At 43.4% G+C, this 12977-nt stretch overlaps 1 protein-coding gene across 4 annotated transcripts in view; it reads right to left on the bottom strand.

Moving 5' to 3' along the window:
* PALM2-AKAP2 (PALM2-AKAP2 fusion) overlaps positions 1-12977 on the bottom strand; it is a 583545-nt gene that overhangs the window by 199957 nt on the left and 370611 nt on the right. The window lies entirely within an intron of this gene.

Here is a 12977-nt window from a genome sequence, read left to right as displayed (position 1 = left end):
TCTATGCATGCAAGGAGTTCAAAAGCCACTGTTTGTTTTCTTGCTCTTTTGATTATAATGGATGATCACTGTTACTGTTTTACTGGGGAAAAAACCCCCACCTTAACACCGCAGCTTGTACCGATATTCGAGAAAGCATGGGATGAACACAGAGGATCTTTGAAGGAGTGAGGGGAACTGTAAAGCTAAATTAGCTGGTTGGACGGACAGACTAGACAGGCCACGCAGTCTTTTTCTGCTGTCACTTTTCTCTGTTTCTAAAAAAGCTTAGACATATATTCATGTAATTCTGCTTTGCTTTCAGAAAAAAACCACAAACAGTACCATTGCAAAAGAGACAGAAGTATACTTTCATTGCCATCTTTTGCCCCATTCTCGCCACAGCAAATGGAAATAAACTTTCTTCCTAAACTAATCCTCTGCCGTGAGTGAGCCACCACAATATTATTTAAGCTTGGCTTGCTCTGGTTAGTAGGAACAGGTTCACGTGACAGGTTTTGCCAGCAATTCTGCAGAGACATTGTCTTTAATTCTTGGCTAGGGTCCCCCCAAGGAGCTCAGAGGCTAAACAGCCCTCAGGGAAGGCCCCTCTTGCTTGGCTCTGTAGACCCTGCTGGCCCTCTCAAGGACACAGCTAGGCTGGGCTTTAGAAGTCAGGGTCCAGAACCCTCTGTTGGAAAATTTGCTATTGTTTTTTCACAGAGAGGATGGTGGATGCGTGGAACGATTTCCCACTGGAGGTGGCTGAGAAAAAAAACGAGCAACAATTCAAGGAAGCCTGGGATAAACGCAGAGGACCTTAAGGTAGGAGATGTGAAAGTAAATCTGGAGTTCAGATAAACTCTGCACCAGGAACATTAGATGGGGTTTGTGGTCCTTTATCCACTGTAATTTTCTATTTTTCTGATGCCTGAACTACATATTCACACAGCAGGAGCAGGGGGAGATTAAAGGAAGTAAACAGCAGCTAGCTGCGAACCATAATACATTCTGCCTCAGCTTTTGGTCTTGTAATTCATCATACAGAGCTAATGCAGGATCCATATCACCTACTACATGGGGGAAAAACCCCCTCTCTCACCATCATCTTCCTCCAAATCTGAAAGTATTTTGTTCATATGCAAGGTGGGATTCAGAGAGCCTGTTTTCAAAGGGAGCAGCTGTCTGTGGGCCCCTGCTGCTAAGGTCTGAGTTCCCAGCTGGGCTCTGGAGAGTGGGCACAATCGTGTAAAATCCACAGGTAGCCACACCTTGACTTTGGATTTCTCCTGCTCATTAATGGCAGTGAGTGGGTTTAAGGCAGGATCTGAATGAGTGGAAAATCCAGATGTGGAGGAAGGCGAGTCAAGCCAAAAGGGAAAAAAAATTATATATATATATATAAATTCATATTTTTTAAATAATTTTATTTATGCATTTCCAAAAATAAGTACAAAACATAAATCTTGAAAGAAAAATAGGAAATTGAGAACATAAGTGTACAAAAAGAGAAAAAACCCCCAAAACAATAATCACTATCATACAATCAATTTCCAATCTAAGCCCTCAAATAATGAGGGGATCCAATACACAACCCAAGGAAATAATATAATGTGATTTAAAGGAAAAATAGATCCGTATTTAAGCAGCACGGCTACATAATAGGGAACTAGTTACTGAAAATTCAGGACTAAGAAGTTCCAGAGGAACCATAATAGCAGCTTTATCACTCAAAACTTGGGTCACTTGTGTGTGTGTGGGGGGGGGGGGAGGGGTCATAAAAACCGTAGGAAATATCCTGATATTTGATCAAGCATGAACAAGGAAACTTAAGAAAACAACTCCCCCCCCACTTGTTGAACCTTGGAGCCCATAAGGAGAAATGGCTTCTGTTTTTTCTGAGTCTGCTTAGAGACATCAGGAAATAATTTCACTTTTAATTGCAAGAAAGTTTCAGAGCGATGTCGAAAGAAAAGTCTTAATAGCCAGTCCTTGTCAGGTTCCAGCACCAAAGAAACCATCAGCGTGGCTGGGGCAGCCATTTCAATATCGGAGGTCTCAAGCAAAGCAGATACATCCAAACTGGGACACTTCAGCAGATCTCCTTTTGAAAGGTGGAAGGTGGTAGATCTTCAATTACCCCAATATTGACTGGGTAAATGTATCATCGGGACACGCTAGAGAGATAAAGTTCCTGGATAGAATAAATGATAGCTTTATGGAGCAATTGGTTCAGGAACAGACGAGAGAGGGAGCAATTTTAGATCTAATTCTCAGTGGAGCACAGGACTTGGTGAGAGAGGTAACGGTGGTGGGGCCGCTTGGCAATAGTGATCATAATATGGTCAAATTTGAATTAATGACTGGAAGAGGAACAGTATGCAAATCCATGGCTCTCGTGCTAAACTTTCAAAAGGGAAACTTTGATAAAATGAGAAAAATTGTTAGAAAAAAACTGAAAGGAGCAGCTACAAAAGTAAAAAAATGTGCAAGAGGCGTGGTCATTGTTAAAAAATACCATTCTAGAAGCACAGTCCAGATGTATTCCACACATTAAGAAAGGTGGAAAGAAGGCAAAACGATTACCGGCATGGTTAAAAGGGGAGGTGAAAGAAGCTATTTTAGCCAAAAGATCTTCATTCAAAAATTGGAAGAAGGATCCAACAGAAGAAAATAGGATAATACATAAACGTTGGCAAGTTAAATGTAAGACATTGATAAGACAGGCTAAGAGAGAATTTGAAAAGAAGTTGGCCGTAGATGCAAAAACTCACAGTAAAAACTTTTTAAAATGTATCCGAAGCAGAAAGCCTGTGAGGGAGTCAGTTGGACCGTTAGATGATCAAGGGGTTAAAGGGGCACTTAGAGAAGATAAGGCCATCGCGGAAAGATTAAATGATTTCTTTGCTTCGGTGTTTACTGAAGAGGATGTTGGGGAGGTACCTGTACTGGAGAAGGTTTTCATGGGCAATGATTCAGATGGGCTGAATCAAATCACAGTGAACCTAGAAGATGTGGTAGACCTGATTGACAAACTGAAGAGTAGTAAATCACCTGGACAGGATGGTATACACCCCAGAGTTCTGAAGGAACTAAAAAATGAAATTTCAGACCTATAAGTAAAATTTTGTAACCTATCATTAAAATCATCCATTGTCCCTGAAGACTGGAGGATAGCTAATGTAACCCCAATATTTAAAAAGGACTCCAGGGACGATCCGGGAAACTACAGACCGGATAGCCTGACTTCAGTGCCAGGAAAAATAGTTGAAAGTGTTCTAAACATCAAAATCACAGAACATATAGAAAGACATGGTTTAATGGAACAAAGTCAGCATGGCTTCACCCAAGGCAAGTCTTGCCTCACAAATCTGCTTCACTTTTTTGAAGGAGTTAATAAACATGTGGATAAAGGTGAACCGGTAGATGTAGTATACTTGGATTTTCAGAAGGCGTTTGACAAAGTTCCTCATGAGAGGCTTCTAGGAAAAGTAAAAAGTCATGGGATAGGTGGTGATGTCCTTTCGTGGATTGCAAACTGGCTAAAAGACAGGAAACAGAGAGTAGGATTAAATGGACAATTTTCTCAGTGGAAGGGAGTGGGCAGTGGAGTGCCTCAGGGATCTGTATTGGGACCCTTACTTTTCAATATATTTATAAATGATCTGGAAAGAAATACGACGAGTGAGATAATCAAATTTGCAGATGATACAAAATTGTTCAGAGTAGTTAAATCACAAGCAGATTGTGATAAATTGCAGGAAGACCTTGTGAGACTGGAAAATTGGGCATCAAAATGGCAGATGAAATTTAATGTGGATAAGTGCAAGGTGATGCATATAGGGAAAAATAACCCATGCTACAGTTACACATTGTTAGGTTCCATATTAGGTGCTACAATCCAAGAAAGAGATCTAGGCGTCATAGTGGATAACACATTGAAATCGTCGGTTCAGTGTGCTGCGGCAGTCAAAAAAAGCAAACAGAATGTTGGGAATTATTAGAAAGGGAATGGTGAATAAAACAGAAAATGTCATAATGCCTCTGTATCGCTCCATGGTGAGACCGCACCTTGAATACTGTGTACAATTCTGGTCAACGCATCTCAAAAAAGATATAATTGCGATGGAGAAGGTACAGAGAAGGGCGACCAAAATGATAAGGGGAATGGAACTGCTCCCCTATGAGGAAAGACTAAAGAGGTTAGGACTTTTCAGCTTGGAGAAGAGATGGCTGAGGGGGGATATGATAGAGGTGTTTAAAATCATGAAAGGTCTAGAACGGATAAATGTGATTCGGTTATTTACTCTTTTGGATAGTAGAAAGACTAGGGGGAACTCCATGAAGTTAGCATGTGGCACATTTAAAACTAATCGGAGAAAGTTCTTTTTTACTCAACGCACAATTAAACTCTGGAATTTGTTGCCAGAGGATGTGGTTAGTGCAGTTAGTATAGCTGTGTTTAAAAAAGGATTGGATAAGTTCTTGGAGGAGACGTCCATTACCTGCTATTAATTAAGTTGACTTAGAAATTAGCCACTGCTATTACTAGCAACAGTAACATGGAATAGACTTAGTTTTTGGGTACTTGCCAGGTTCTTCTGGCCTGGATTGGCCATTGTTGGAAACAGGATGCTGGGCTTGATAGACCTTTGGTCTGACCCAGTATGGCAAGTTCTTACGTTCTTATGACATATTAATGGTAGTTTAGGAAAATTCATGAACCTGAGATTTTTATTCCTCACTATATTTTCTACATTTTCCATTTTAGAGGTCAAATATAAATTCTCTTTAATAACTGCCTCCTGGGTTAGCTTAACTGCATTCTTATCACATCGTCTTGACACAATTTGCTGACTCAGATCCAATAACGTACTTTCTGGATACCCGGACTCGTTTTTCCAGATCCACACACTTTTTAACCAAAGGGGAAAGTTGTCAGGAGATAGAACTCCCCAGATCCACAATGGCGTCCCAGATAGACTTGAGAGAAAAAGAGGCAGGGCTAACCACAGTCAAGGACGGCTGAAATTGCAATAGGGACTCGCTTGACAATCCTCCATTCCTCCCCAAGTCCTCAGCTCCGGCAAACACCTCGCCCGGGTGCCCGGAGATGGCCACACCACAGTGCCTTCTTCACCACTCCCCGCCAAGAGCGCCACGTCAGCTTCCTCATCCAGTGACACTCCATGTGGTGCCCGGGAATCCTGCTGGGCTCAAAGGTGAAAGTGAGCCTTGAGGAGAAGGGAGCACGTTTTCTCCTCCCACTCTCTCCAGATGCTGATCTCCCGGCATGTGTGTGTAAGTGTGTGAATGAGAGCCTGTGTGCATGAGAGAAAAGAGACAGCATGTATGTAAGTGTGCGATTGAACGCCTGTGTGTGTGTATGTGTGAAAAGTCAGACAGCATGTGTATATTGTTACACTGCATACAATCTCTCTGGCTTGAGTTAACTGCTTTCCAATATGATAAGCAGATTTATCAGTGGGCTAGATTACCCCAAGGGTTATAGAAAGTCCGTCTATTTTTTTCTAAAATTTTGTCTAAAGATCTTCAGGCAGTACGTACTCAACTTCCAGTGGGTGTGTCGCTGATCCAGTACGTGGATGACTTGTTACTTTCAGCATCTACGCGTTCAGCATGCATGAAAGCAACTGAAATGCTTTTGCATACATTAGCACAGGCAGGATATAAAGTTAATTCTGACAAAGCACAAATCTGTCAGTTACAAATTTCATTTCTAGGATTGAATCTAGGAATAGAGGGTAAGAGCATTGGTTGTGCACTGCATGAACAAGTGTCAGAATTGGCAATTCCTCAAACAGTGAAACAGTTAAGAGGTTTGTTAGGTCTGTTGAATTTCTGTAGATTGTGGATTCCAGCTTTTAGTACCAAAAGCAAGTCACTGAGACGACATCTTAAAGGGAGCCCAGCTAGTGATGATAAATTGAGCGGTTTCCAGTTCAGTTTTTGTCTGCATGTTTCTAGTTATGCTTTTTGGTCTCATTATTCTTTGTAGGTGAGGATCTGCACATGTGGCTGAGGTGAGATATTCTGCTGCATGTAGTTTCTGGATAGGGCTCTAGAGCAGCCTGGCTTGGTCTGTTTTCCTAATAGAACTATTGGAGTTTTAAGGCCTGATGTAATATTTTCCAGTGTTTCCTTGTAAGGTGGTTACTGTTTGAGTGCTGAAAACTGGTGTTGTTTTGGTATGGGATGTTTACTATTCATGCAATTTCTGTTCAGACAGAGTACTTATCTTTCCCTTGTGTTTTTATTTTTATTTATTTATTTAACGCTTTTTATATACCGGCATTCGTAGGACACATGTCGGTTTACGGGTAACTGTGAAAGGAAATTACAATGAACGATGAAAGAAGGCTAGCTAGATTATATATGACAGTGCAGAGATAGAGAGTCAACGAGCAGAAATACAACTTGGTAGAACGAAATGGATATTGATTATCCATATTAAAATTAGATATGCAAATGAACTTATAAACAATGTTAGGGAGGCGTGTGCACTTATGAACTTAGCATATGAACTTATAAACAATATAAAGAAAGTATGTGCACTACTGTACAATTAATAAAAATATTACTGAGCCTTTATTTTTTATTTCCACCGTGAATTGTAATGAGCAGTGTGTCACGATGGGAAAAAGGTTGAGAACCACTGCTCTAGAATCTCCAAGTGCAAGAATGAAAACATCCTTTGCACATCTTTACATTTCCCCAGATATTCCAATAGCAGACAGCATGAAATGCTGGCTACTAAAAACGACTGACAGATCAGTAGGCGTAAGCATGCAATGTGTCAGCAGTTCCTCCCCACCTACCCCCAGGCCTGCCTTTTCTCCCTTCTCTCAGTCCTCAGAATCTCTTCTTCATTGGTCAAGCTCTAGCTAGGACAGACAAGTCGCCTCTCTCCATTTCTCACAGCACAGCACAGATCTATAGTCAGTTAGCATGTGCTTCTGGGAACTTAACTGGAAAGGAAGCCAACACCTCATGACCCACTGCTTGCTAAAGAAAGAACGGCATGGCTCTGTAAAAAGTAAGAAACATGCATGCTGTTCTAGAAAACAGACCCAGGATAATAACCATTCAGGCTTTCTCCTTTATATCAGCCCCAGAAGATAATTCACAAGAAAAAGCTTCTAGGTGTCCCTACAAATCAGATTCTGAAATCCACAGAATGAAGAGAGGTCAGGTTTTCTTTAAACGCTGGCTGTGTAGCCTTGGGGTTGGAACCTGTGAAGATTCAGTTCCCCTCTTTCCCACTGAGCAGGTCACTTCACTTCCAGGGAAGCTCCCAGGGATAGGGACATTTCTACTTTATGTGGCTTCTGCGTATATGACAAAGAGTAGAGGGGAGCTGGTTAGGGAGGAAATGAGGGGGAAGTGGCACAGTAAGCAGAATTGGCTCCTGAAGGATAATGCCCAAGGGGGGGGAACTAAGGCATGGTAAGTTGCCCCGTTTATAAACCTGAAACAAAAAATTAAACTAGCATTCAGCTAATTCCAAGACTACAGCTGTCCCAGTGTCCGTACGGCGTCATCACGCACAGCGGCTGGACTGCTCCACCTTGAGCTGGGATGGAAACCTTTTCCCGCAACACTTTTTTTGTTTAAAATTAAATACAAGCCAATAAAACGCATTTATTTTAAAATATAAACTGCATAGGGGCTTTCTAGTAAGAGTTAAGATCTGCCAAGACCGCTGCATCTTTATTTATTACTGCCAGCATGCTCTGTCTCACAGAAGCATCCGCTCGTCAAAGGTGCATGTGGGGGTCACACCTAACAGGAGGCACTGGTCCCAGGGATACCGCAGAAACTGTTTCGCTTAATTGCTGCTCCACGATTCTCCCAAAGCCCTCCACAAGTTAAACCTTGGCTCGCTGCCACCCAGATTCCTTAGGCTTTGTTTAGGGGAGGACAGATGACAGAGAAAGAGAGAGACGCTGCAAGGGGCCACGAGCTATAAATATGACTTGCACAAGCAATGCCGTCTTCGCTGGGGGAAAAAATGGGAAAGGAATAGAGAGACTGTATTTCATATGAACTGAGAGATATATTGTCCTCTTGCAGTTCACTTTTTTTTTGCAGAATGTGAGCGAAGCCAGTCTGAACTTACTTCCCTCAGTATGAACTTAATTAGTGATTAACGCTTTGACAGATTGAACAAAGACAGAATACAAATTGCACTTGGGCAGGGCGGTCTGGAATAAACTGCAGCAAATGAACTGCATGTTCTTAAGGCATCCTACAGGAGGAATTTTGCTTTTAAATACCTCCGAGGCATTCAGAATACTGTGAGGTTTGGTAGACTGGCAAAGAGAAGACAACCTAATGGGATATGCTGCATTATGCATTGCACCAGCAAATATTTTGCTGTGATTCTTTATACGCCATTGCTCTTCCAGATACGTGCTCCCTCCTTCGGACCACAGTCACAGCAAAGTCAAGCAGGGTCTGGGCCCTGTGAAAACCAGCACTGTGCCTCCTGCCGCCATCTCACTTCTGTCTACTTAGAAATGTGCCAAAAGTTATGTACAGGCGTAAACCCCTACGGACACAGCCAGATACCCCAAAAATTTTCACAGCACGAGGGAAAAAAAACAAACTGGTGGCCAAATATTTCCAGATATTCAGCCATTTATGCATTTCAGGAATGTTGCCAAGTGGAGGCATACAATAATGTTTGAGGTGAGAGAAATTCTGTCTCTCCACCCTCCCTCTCCACTTAGAGAACACTCAGGGCCCCATTTTATATTTCTGGTAAAAAAACAAGTTATGCTGCACACAATATCTCCTGTGCATGTCATATGGGCCCCTCAAAACCCTTTTAAAACTGCTGTAATCATCTACTCACAACACCCAAGACTGGCCTGAGATTACACTGTTTAGGACGTTCACTTGCCAGTTCACTGCAGATATTGACGTTTCGGTTTCATTTATTATGCGTCACCTCCAAACTGAGACTCAAGGCTCAAAACTGAATCCTAACATCAAAACCCTTCCAACATCACCCTTACATTAGTTAAAATGAAACGCTACACCAGGGGATGGCGGGGGTGGTGATGGCAGCTTTCAGACAAGTAACCAAAACCAGCAGCACTATCGTTATCAGTGATGACGCTGTGCCAGGGGAGGAGAGCGTCCTCCCTCACAGTAATCCCGGGTCTTTACAATCTGCAAAATCTGCAGAGTCAACAAGTGGCAGCCTATTCCTTTTGCACATGCTCTCACGTGGCACAGAGGTTGTACAGTGGCCAGGAATGGAGTGTGCCAGTGGAAATGTCTTCACGTGCCAAATATTGCCAACCCCTGACGTAGTACAAATGAGGATGCAGAATCAGATTCTCATGGCTTTTTTTGGCTAAGATCAAATGTAAGGTCTAAGGTGTGAGAAGTAGACAGTCCTTTCCTGTCATTTTGACTAAGACTGAGAACCTGCGTAAGGTTATGAGGTCATGCGCAGCCAGCCCAGGTGGTGGTGGTGGGGAGTTAATACAATGCCACCTGACCAAATGGGGGTTGTGATTATGTTGGCACCATTATCAAAACAGGAGAACTAAACTTCCTGCTTAAAAACAAACAATTCAGATTCTGACCAGTCAGGTAGGGAGGCACGCAGTGTTTGGCAAACATGAGAACCTAATCTGACTCCAAAGCAGGGCCGGCACAGCCGTGGCCTTGCACAGGGCGGCAGCCTCAGGGCCGCGACCAAGTTGAGTCAGCTGCTGGTGCTGCCGCCCCACAAAGAAAAGGAGCCGCAGGCCGCAGCAGCGAAGAGCAGGAAACTTGCAGGGTCCCGTGGCGGTTCCCTACCTGCCCCGCAGAGATGAGGTGGTGGCGGAGGACCGTGCAGCGCCATGGCTCCTCCTCTGCTTCACTGCGCGGTGAAGAAGAGCCCTAGGCGGCAAAGATGAGAGATTTGCAGGGCCGCACAGCAAAGCAAAGAAGGAGCCATAGCGTCGCGGTGAACAAGAGGAGCTCTAGGACCGCTCGGCGGTTCCCAACCTGCCATGCGGCCAAGAGCTGCAGAGGTGCAGGGTTAGGATGAGCTGCAGGACCACATGCTAGGCAGCCAGAAGGAAAAAACAAGCCACCAGGCAACTCCCAAACTTCCCCACAGTGAAGAAGTGGAGGGCCAGGGCTGTTGGGAGAGGCCTTGGTTCTTCAGTGTATGTATGAGCAGCAGGTGGGTGTTTGAGCATGTGTGTGTGTGTGTGTGTGTGTGTGTGTGTGTGAGTGTCTGAGCAGAAGTGGAGTGTATGTGGGTGTCTGAGCATGTGCTTGTGAGAGGACGCATGTGTGTGAGAGAGTACTGAGAAAGATGCAAGCTCTAGGGATGATGGAATAAGACGTCTAAATAGTAGAAGGGATGTGCCTTCGTCTAGGACGAATTAATTGAAATTGCCTAATTCATCCTGGTTCGGGGAGCCGGAAACCCGAATGAGGTTTTCCTGAAATTTCGGGAAAAATTTGTTTTCGGGTTTAGTGCGCACTAATCTGAAATTCGGGTCCCCCCGAATTTAAAAGGCCCAAACCGCGGGAAATACTAAATAGTAGTACTTTTTGAGCAGTAAACTCTTCAGTTTATATCAGGAAAGGCTGAGGTATTGAAGAATAGGGTGTTCTCTTCATGTGTGTCTGAGCATGTGTGCGTTTATGAGCGTATGTGTGTCTGAGCATGTATATATGAAAAAGAGAGGTCTTGTGTGTGTATGTTTATGTAAGAAGGAACATGTGTGTGTGTGTGTGAACATGTACATGTAGGAGGGAGGATCTGTGAAAATGTTGTGAGTGAGAATGTGTGTGAGAGAGAGGAAGCATGTGCATGTGAGCAGGTGTATGTAAAAAGGAACATGTGCGTGGAGGAGGGAGGGAGCATATGTATGTATGTGTATGTATAGATATATATCTATGAGAGAGAGAGAGGAGAGAAAGTTTATGCATCTCTCTCTCACTAATCCACAACAATCTGAGTGACTAGAAATCAAAAGTTTCCAGGTATGGAGAGTGTGAATTATTTTATCTTTATTAGTTTTAATTTTTGGATGCTGTTTGTTGTGTCTGCTGTTTTGAAATATTTTATTTGTGTTTGAGAAATGTAAAACAAATTGCATTTTTAATTATTGGATCTTCCTTTCACCAGCTGTTTTGAAATATTCTTTTATTAGTATGTTTATATTATGATTAATGTATTTATTCTATTTCTTAATTTTAATGTTTAATGGCAGAGGAATAGTGATTTCTGTTGTTCCATTGTTGCACTGCATAGAGTCTGATTTGTTGCGGTTTTCCTATTCAGTTTTTGCCTGCAAGTTTCTATTTATAAGTTATGATTTCTTTTTCCTGTATTTTGATGATGGTCTGCCTGTGTTCTGCATGTGTGATGAGGAGGGGTATTCTGCTAGCGTGTAGGAATCCATAGTAGCTTGGTTTTTTCTGTTTTTCCTAAAAGGAGGTGTTTTAGGGCCTGCTGTAGGGTTGTTACTTTTTTAAAGTGCTGGTAGTGCTGTTTTGGTGTGGGAGGTTTATTATATTGTAATTGTAATTTACTCACACCTTTCTGAGGGTCAAACCTTCACCTAACATGCATTACAGTAGCCCTAATGCCATATGATTCCAAGTGGGGTTTTTGGAGGATTTTCTGGTTGGCAGCAAAGAAGTGCATGCAAATACTTATGATTTTTTTTTTACCTCAGAAGACTGTCCTTTGAATATTTGTTTTCATGCTAAATCTATTATAAATACATAATTTTTAACCGTGTACATGGAGAGAGCAGGAGGCAGGAGTGCAAGGGTATAAGATTTGCTTAGGGCACCTAATACTCTTGCACCAGCAATGGTTTCCAGTGGAAGGGGTGAAGACCCGAAGGGTAGTGGGTGACAGTTTTTAAAGTTTAAGTTGCTGGAAGGAGCTGGGTTGGTTTTTTTTGGCAGGCCTGCCAGGGCAGCAAACAAGCTAGCACCGCCCTGCTCCAAAGCTACACTGGAAGGAGCCTACAGATGGAGCTGCTCATCTGTGGCAAGTCCTGATGAACACCTGAAACCCAGCTCAGAGAGGATACCTGGCGGATCTGTTTACTTTTTATATTGCCATTTTCTGCTGGGAAAAAAAAAATCTTTCCCTCCTTCAAAAATGCAAAACTGGAATCAGCTCAAGTGGAAAAGCCCCAAATAATTTCGTTGAGGTTCCGTTTATGAAAGAATTTAAATAAATCCTGTCAGGAAGGCTCTAAAAATCTGCTTCTGTAGAAATCCTACCGGAACAGGGCAGGAATCTGCAACAGCGCCTTCCCGAGTGACAAGGCAGCTTTGACATTTGAGGACGTGGGAAGTTTCAGGCATTTCCCTGATGCAAAAAGCAGCAATAGCTCGACTGTTCCCAGCAGTCAGAGTCACGCCTGCCCTTCCAACTTGGAATTTCCTGCCCTAAACTCGACCTTTTACTGGAGATATCCATAAATGATGATCCCAAACCCCAGATCGCAAACGTGCAAACGCAAACTGCAGTGTGCATCGCCTGGAAACGCCACCTGGGGTTTCTAAACGATGCTCAAAGCCGCTTACAGCATTAGCAGTGCTCAGGCGCAAGAGGTCCCTGTCTCAAACAGCTTGCCAGCTAATCGATCGCGAGGTAGGGGTTTCCACTTGCTTCTCGGGAGTTTTCTAGAGTTCGGGAAAGTGTGTGTATGGGAAGGCACCTTTAAAATAAATGGGAGCGCAAGGTGTTTTCGGAGGTCCGAGTTGCTGGCGCTCCCTTGCTCGCCCCCCCCCCCCCTTTCCTGTCTTTGCTCCGCGGCTCTGGCACCCTCACACCAGTCTGAGCTGGCCAAGCTCCGATTTAAGCAGACGGTCAGGTCCTCCCTCCCCCGAGCTCTCTGTCTCACAGCCAGACTGACGGAAACAATCCCTCCTTTCTCCGCGCACCCTCACCTCCGGCTCTTACGCGCACTGCCCTCCCAGCAGCCTCCCCCTAA

The sequence above is a fragment of the Rhinatrema bivittatum genome, chromosome 1 (genome assembly GCF_901001135.1).
Source record: "Rhinatrema bivittatum chromosome 1, aRhiBiv1.1, whole genome shotgun sequence".
Taxonomy (NCBI): Eukaryota; Metazoa; Chordata; class Amphibia; order Gymnophiona; family Rhinatrematidae; genus Rhinatrema; species Rhinatrema bivittatum.
The sequence above is the reverse complement of the archived record's forward strand: the minus strand, read 5'-3'. Positions and strand labels throughout refer to the sequence as shown.